The sequence below is a fragment of the Culex quinquefasciatus genome, chromosome 1 (assembly GCF_015732765.1).
Source record: "Culex quinquefasciatus strain JHB chromosome 1, VPISU_Cqui_1.0_pri_paternal, whole genome shotgun sequence".
NCBI lineage: Eukaryota > Metazoa > Arthropoda > Insecta > Diptera > Culicidae > Culex > Culex quinquefasciatus.
The window spans coordinates 34,720,344-34,727,518 of record NC_051861.1 but is presented as its reverse complement, the minus strand read 5'-3'; the positions used below and the strand labels follow the sequence as shown (position 1 = coordinate 34,727,518).

General features: G+C 43.1%; 1 long non-coding RNA gene across 1 annotated transcript; it reads left to right on the top strand.

Annotated features, from left to right (window-relative positions):
- Positions 1-3,339: 3,339 nt before the first annotated feature.
- LOC119765635 lies at positions 3,340-3,629 on the top strand. Its single transcript, XR_005276868.1, has 3 exons — positions 3,340-3,369; positions 3,428-3,496; positions 3,556-3,629. It is a non-coding gene; the product is annotated as an uncharacterized LOC119765635 (long non-coding RNA).
- Positions 3,630-7,175: the final 3,546 nt, after the last annotated feature.

The following is a 7,175-nucleotide window of genomic DNA, read 5'->3' as shown; positions in this document are numbered from 1 at the left end:
ATCTTGGTTAATTTAACTAAAAGTATGGGTTAATTTTTTACACAGCTTTTTTTCAACAATCGATTGTTGATTTTGTTAACCCGAAATTGCTGACCACCGGTCATTAAAATTAACTAAAAAAATACTTGGAATTGCCATTTTTGTTGGTTAAATGGCCGAAAAAAATTCTAGCAGTCGACTGCTAGAAAATTTTTTTCAGAAAATTAACTAAAAAATTCATGTTTTCAGCTGAAATATTGTGGAATAATCTGTTAAAAACTGGCTGGGAAATGTTTTTCAACTATTTTTCAACCATTTTTTTTCGTTGTATTAACCGAAATATTTTTGCATGCAGCAAATTATTAGTATTTTATAACAAAACATTTCTTAATTAGACATAATTTATGTAAGTGTTGAAATATATTTTCTTCAATTATCTAACAATATAGGCTGGGCCGAATTTCTAGCTATATTTTAACTATTGTCTTACTTGAATACAGAAAAATATTCGTACATGTAGTCAATAATTAGCTGTTGTTAGCAATATTTTTATTGAATTTGCAGTAAATTTTGTAATAATGCCTCACAAATTAATGCTGAGTGTTTTTATTTTCGCATTTATTCTGCCTAAAAATTCAAAGTTTTGTACTAATTTGTTTTTTTTTTTGCATGAAGTTGTTAAGTTACTGTTAAAAAGCATCAAAACAAAACTTTTTTTTTAACTGTTGTTATAAAACATGTAAAGTTTGATTAATGTTTTTAAAAAATACGTTGCATTAAACTAAAAATAATGAAAAAGCATATTACAAATTTTGTTAAACATATTAAAAAAAAGATGTTTAATTTAACATGAATTCCTGAAAAATAGAAATCGAGCAAAATTTTCACCAAGTTTTAAGCTTATATTTTTATTATGTTGTATAAAATTAAGTGTTGTATCCACTTACCATCACTGTGAAATCATCCGATAAGTCATCATCATCTACAATGGTCTCAGGTTTAGTTATTTTTCTTGTGGTTGGACACAGAATTTTGCTGCAAATAGACATGTGACATGTATTAGTAATTTAATACAAAATTCTTAATTTCGGCTGTTGCGACGAAGTCCACCGTCAAATATTACCGCAACGACTCACTGTCCACCTGATGTCAACGGAATCGAGAGACGCGACGCTCTAGCTGCCAACTGATTGCAGGACAGTAGTTGTGACCATGATGTGCTTAGCAAATAGTTTAACATGCTAAACTAATTTATTTAATCTAATTGCTTCCTAAAACGTGTTCCAAAACATATACTTATGTAAGATGCGCATATTTATATTTTCTCAATTTATTGTAAATTAATATTGGTCATCTAGGTTGTTCGCCACAAACCCTGAAATCATTGACCCACATTCCTTGCCATCAACAACGGCGCACTAAAAATTGTAAGAACTACCGACTAAGAATTAACTATGAATATTGCTAATAAATCTATTTCCTACAGCTTGAAGCTGGCCATATTGAAATTGCCTGCTGTCGAGATTTAGTGATTCCGAAGAACCTCATTCTTATCCCAACAAACTTCAAGAATTTTTAATTTGAGGTTAGGGAATGTTGGATGATCATCACTATACGGGTAATGAAGTTCCCGGCCATAAACTCCGCCCTTCTTGCTACGTCACGACTCTCGGAGGGCAAGTGCATATAAACATCGTCGACCTCCTGACGACCGAAGTTCGCTCCGAAATCCAAAGAGATGAATACGCCGCCACTTCTCCGCACCGTGTCGTGTCCAGTAGGCGAGCTCTCCTCAAGGAGAAATTAAGAACGATCGAGGCAGAACAATCACGACAGGAGCAAGAAATTGAACGGAGGCTTGAAGCCAAGCAGCGCGAATTCGACGAGGCTATGCACCGGATAAAGAGAGAAGGAGGCAAATTGAAGAAGAAACCGCTGTTCGACTTCTCCAGTTGCAGATTTGCAAATCCACCTCCATCGCCGAATCGAAGCAACGTCAATCGTCGTGCAATTCTCCGACCCCGCAAAAGTTTGTTCCACAACCACACCATCTTCCCCCAATAGTTGCGCTAGGAACAGATGAACTTCCGTCATCCCCTCAACTTCCCCCAGGAACTGGGCGTCGAGGACGAGATGACGAATTCATTCGAATGGATTCCCAGCAACAGAAATCTCGGAATGAGTTGCCTCTGGTCAAGCGCATCCTCCAAGATCCGTCCTGCATCAACAGTAGCCACACGTCTTTGACCTTTCCTGGCCGCTCAGATGTTAATTTTCGACCGCCCAGCGTACCGCACGTTCTCGAGACTCTGCGTACGTCATTCTACAGCTCCAGATATTTGTATTCAGCCGTGCATCAACGACACCTTTCCGAAACGCTGCGCAAATGGCCGGCAGGAGCTGAATTCTGCAATTGGACTAGTCGTGCTAAAAAACAAATCCACCACTCGATGACAACAAACGCCCGATCGCTCAAGCAGACTCCACTGAATGCAGCTAGCTCATCGACACAACACCGTGACACAAAGCTCCTCACACTATATCCCATTGCCTTCGATGATACTGGGCAGCAGTGGTTTGTTATTGTGTTTCGCTATTGTGACGATCGCAATCAGTCTGTAAGAAGTAAGCACCAAACCCACACATATTTCGGTTTACATTTGTATTGGTTTAACACTTGGGGTTTGATAACACGGACTGATCATGCAAACGCGACTAGCTTGAGGCAGGTGATCGATCTTCTCTCGGAGGGTAAACAACATCCCTGCGTAGCCATACGAAACCAGGTCATCGTTATCTTCGGTGGAATGGGCCGTAACCGGAGGAGTCCAGTCGGCAGCAGTAAAGGGACCTGGCGAAATGGACGTCGTGGGAACTGCTTCACGGACATCGCAGCTGAAAATGCCATCGAACGCGCATCCCAAAGCTCGAGATTAGACCATTCTGTATTGCAGCTCAACAATGCCTTTGAACCTTCCGCAAGATCGCAACCCATGCATTTGAATGAATGTGTAGCATTGCCCCCTGATGAACAACGATCTGGTGGTGTTGGACATCCGACGGTAGATCAAGGTGTGACGGTGACTTTCCGGAAAGCAGCAACCTTGGCTGTTTTGGACGTCTTGGGAGATAGTAAACCTGCGATTGCAACTTTGCCAACACTCGGTTCACGGGTGGGGGTATGTTGCGACGAAGTCCACCGTCAAATATTACCGCAACGACTCACTGTCCACCTGATGTCAACGGAATCGAGAGACGCGACGCTCTAGCTGCCAACTGATTGCAGGACAGTAGTTGTGACCATGATGTGCTTAGCAAATCGTTTAACATGCTAAACTAATTTATTTAATCTAATTGCTTCCTAAAACGTGTTCCAAAACATATACTTATGTAAGATGCGCATATTTATATTTTCTCAATTTATTGTAAATTAATATTGGTCATCTAGGTTGTTCGCCACAAACCCTGAAATCATTGACCCACATTCCTTGCCATCAACAACGGCGCACTAAAAATTGTAAGAACTACCGACTAAGAATTAACTATGAATATTGCTAATAAATCTATTTCCTACAGCTTGAAGCTGGCCATATTGAAATTGCCTGCTGTCGAGATTTAGTGATTCCGAAGAACCTCATTCTTATCCCAACATCGGCTATAAACTGAAAAAAGGAACGTAAATAAATGAAATTATATTGAGGAAAGAAGAAATATCAATAATGCTACTTACCAAGGTTGCATTATTTAACAATTACTTTTGGCAACAAACTTTCATTGCATTTGATTCAATTTATACAACGTACTCCGATTCCTGAAAAAAATATTTTGAGTTTTACTTACCAGTTTATTGAGCAGTCATATTGCAACAAAACTTTCAAGATAATAATTATCTACTTTTATATATTTTAGATATTTTTTTTTATATTTTACTTCATCTCTTTTTTTATGTTGTTTATGTTGCGTACACATTTATTATTATTTTTTATTATTTATTTATTTAATCTGGTAGCGTAAGGTTTGCACCTTTTTAATTGCTACCTCCGGTATCATCTGTGTTTGCTAACTAATATTACACTTATTAACTAAACGGTTTTCCTTGGTTGATGTCGTTCTTCTCGGTGTTCTCTTGAGTTGCGAGTAGTGGGTTGAGTTGTCCATGCGTAGCTTCATCCGAGGGGATGGGGGTTTGCCCCTTATGCGACCTCATCCAGGGGACTCGAGTGCCCGGGGGGTTGTCCCTATTCCACTCTTCTTGTAACTTGTGGTTAGGGGGGCCCCGGGTCACTCGGATACCTCCGTGGATTCTTCAGCTGGCGTGTCGTGTTTTCCAGGCACCCCGGAGGAGCCGGAGGGTTGTCCCTATGCCACTCTTCCTATAGCTTGTGGTTAGGGGGGCTCCGGGACCTCCGGGCGCGACAGTGGTTACACGCTGCGCGCTGCTCTTACGCTGCTCTCGTTTCCCGGCGTTTGTTTGGTTTACTCCTGTTCCAGAACTCTAAACAGTTTCTTTTGAATGTTGCTTGCGATACCCCGTGTTTGAGTTCCGTTGGCACCATGTTCCAGTTGACCACACCTCGAACGAACAGGGAACTGGAGTAGGTCAAAGTTCTGTTGGCGGGAATGATCAAATTCAACAGGCGGCGGCCTCTGAACTGCTGCAGCTTCTGGTAGAGTTCTGGTGGGGAGCGCGTGGTGAGGAGTTTGCGCAGGAATAGACACGAGCGGTGTGCGTACAGGTTGTCCAGAGGGCAACCAACCAGGTTCCGTTGTAGGTGACTGACATGATCATATCGGGTGAGGCCGTAAACGTAACGAACACAGCAATTTAGCGCAACACGCAACCGATCCAATGCACCAGCACTAGGGTTGACATGTAGCAGCTCTCCGAAAAGAAAATGAGGCAGAATCAGCGACTTGAACAGCTTAAGACGCGTACTGACTGGAGCAGCGGATGTGCAGCTTCGGAGTGTGCGTAGGCTGCCATAGATTTTTCCACACTGTTGCTGGATGAGTCCGTCCCATTGCAGGTCCGCTTGGAAGATGAAACCCAGATTTTTCGCACTGTCTACCCATTCAATGGCTTGGCCGCTCATGGTGATACGAGGAAGCAGATCGAGTTGCGCTTTGTTTCTACGACGACCCTGCACAAACAGCGCTTTGCTCTTCGCTTGGTTGACAAATAGCTGGTTCCGTTGCGACCAAACAGCAATCCTATCGAGATCCTCGTTGACCATCCTGATGAGTTCTCGGGAGCATGGGCCCAGTCGACCAATGTACAGTTGCACATCATCCGCGTAGAGTTGAATCGAGCAATATCTGAGCACAGGTGGTAGATCGTTAACGTGACAACAGAAAAGCAGAGGCCCTACAATCGAGCCTTTAGGTACCCCGGAATCTACGATGCTGCTTACTGACTGTAGATCTCCACAGAAAACGGTTTGGCGTCGGTTTTCTAAATACGATCTGATAAGGTTCACCGCGGATGGACCAAAATTGAATTGCGTTTCGAGCTTCGTACACAGCTTGTTGTGGGGTATGGTGTCGAAGGCCTTGGAAAAATCGAGCAGCAACAGCACCGCAGATCCTCTCCTGTCTGTCGTGCGTGCCAAGTCGTCGAACACACGGGAAGTCGCGGTTTGTATGCTTTGGCCTTTCCGGAAACCCGCCTGGTGCTCCGTGAGTAGGTTGTTCTCGGTGATAAAAGACGACATTTGCTGTTCTAGAAGCTTTTCAAACACCTTCGAGAGCGCACACAAGATGCTTATGGGCCGTAGATTCGTCAAAGCGCTCAGGTGGGGTTTCTTTCTCAGTGGTATGATTTTAGCGTGTTTCCAGCAGGTAGGAAAGATTGAGGTTGCGATGATGCTGTTGAATAGGTGAGTAATTTGCTGCAAGACCAGGGGGAGGACGATTTTTATAAACTTGATCGGCAGTCCATCTAGACCAGTGGCGTTGGTTTTCACATCACACACAGCGTTGACGATCTGCCAGCCTTCCACTGGTTGGAAAGTAAGGCTGTACGGAGAATCTGCTGCTGAACTTCTCAGTCCGCTGCCCTGCTCGTTTTGGATAAAACTCGACAAGAAAGCACGATTAACCTCGTCAGGGTCGAACTCACACACGCTGGAAGACTTTTCCTTGCCGACGCCAACAGATTTCAAGCGTTTCCATAACACGTTGGATGGAACACGGCTGTCCAGAAAACGGTTGAAATATTGCACTTTGCATTCGCTATCATCGTGTTTGTCCTGTTCCTGAGTGAGTTATACCGCTGCCTAGCCACTAATTTAGATTCTGCAGGTGCTCTTCGCCAATCACTATACGCCAGATCACGTTCTAACATCGACTTTCTGATCTCGTAGCTGAACCAGGGGTTGGACTCATTGCGGCATCTGATAACACGAAGTGGAATGCAAACGTCGTGAATTTGCTTCATCCGGGAGTTGAAAAAATCAGCCAGCTCATTTGGGTCGTTGACCTCGTAGAAGTTGTGCCAAGGAACGGACGAAACCGCATCAACCAGGCTGGTAGAATCGAAATTCACGTAATCACGATAGGTGTTGACGCGAGGGACGGATTTGCATCAAAGTCAAGCGAGGCAAAGATGAGATCGTGCTGGGAAAGGGCAGGACAGCCAACTTGGTTGAAACGCAACACTCTGTCACTACAGCTGGTGATGAACAGGTCAAGCTGAGAGCTGCCACGGTTGTGGAAAATGTAGGTTCCTCGCCGACAGATACGAGCGCAAATGTGTCAAGGACGGATTGAAACTGGGATTGCAGGTTGCTCGGTTTGCTCATGTCAGTATTGAAGTCTCCAATCAGCAGAACGTTGTTGTAGGTTGAGGCATACTCCACCAACTTTTCCTCGAGAAAATCAGAGCAATTATTACCAGGAGGGTTGTAAACTGCTACAAGAAGGACCGTCTCACCGCCAAAACGCAGCTCTACCGCCAGACTCATGGCATGGCATTTCTATGTATTTTATAATTGATGATTCTGAAAAAAATAATGATTCATTATGATTTTATCCGTCGTAAGCACGAAGCTTTTTAATTATTCAGTTTTTTAATAAGAATCACATTATATAGATTATTGTGCAAAAATAAACCCATACTTACTTGGATTAACCAACATTTTGTTAAATTTGCTCGGGCTGCTCTATCCGTGAAGAGTCGGCCCACATTTTCCTTCTTT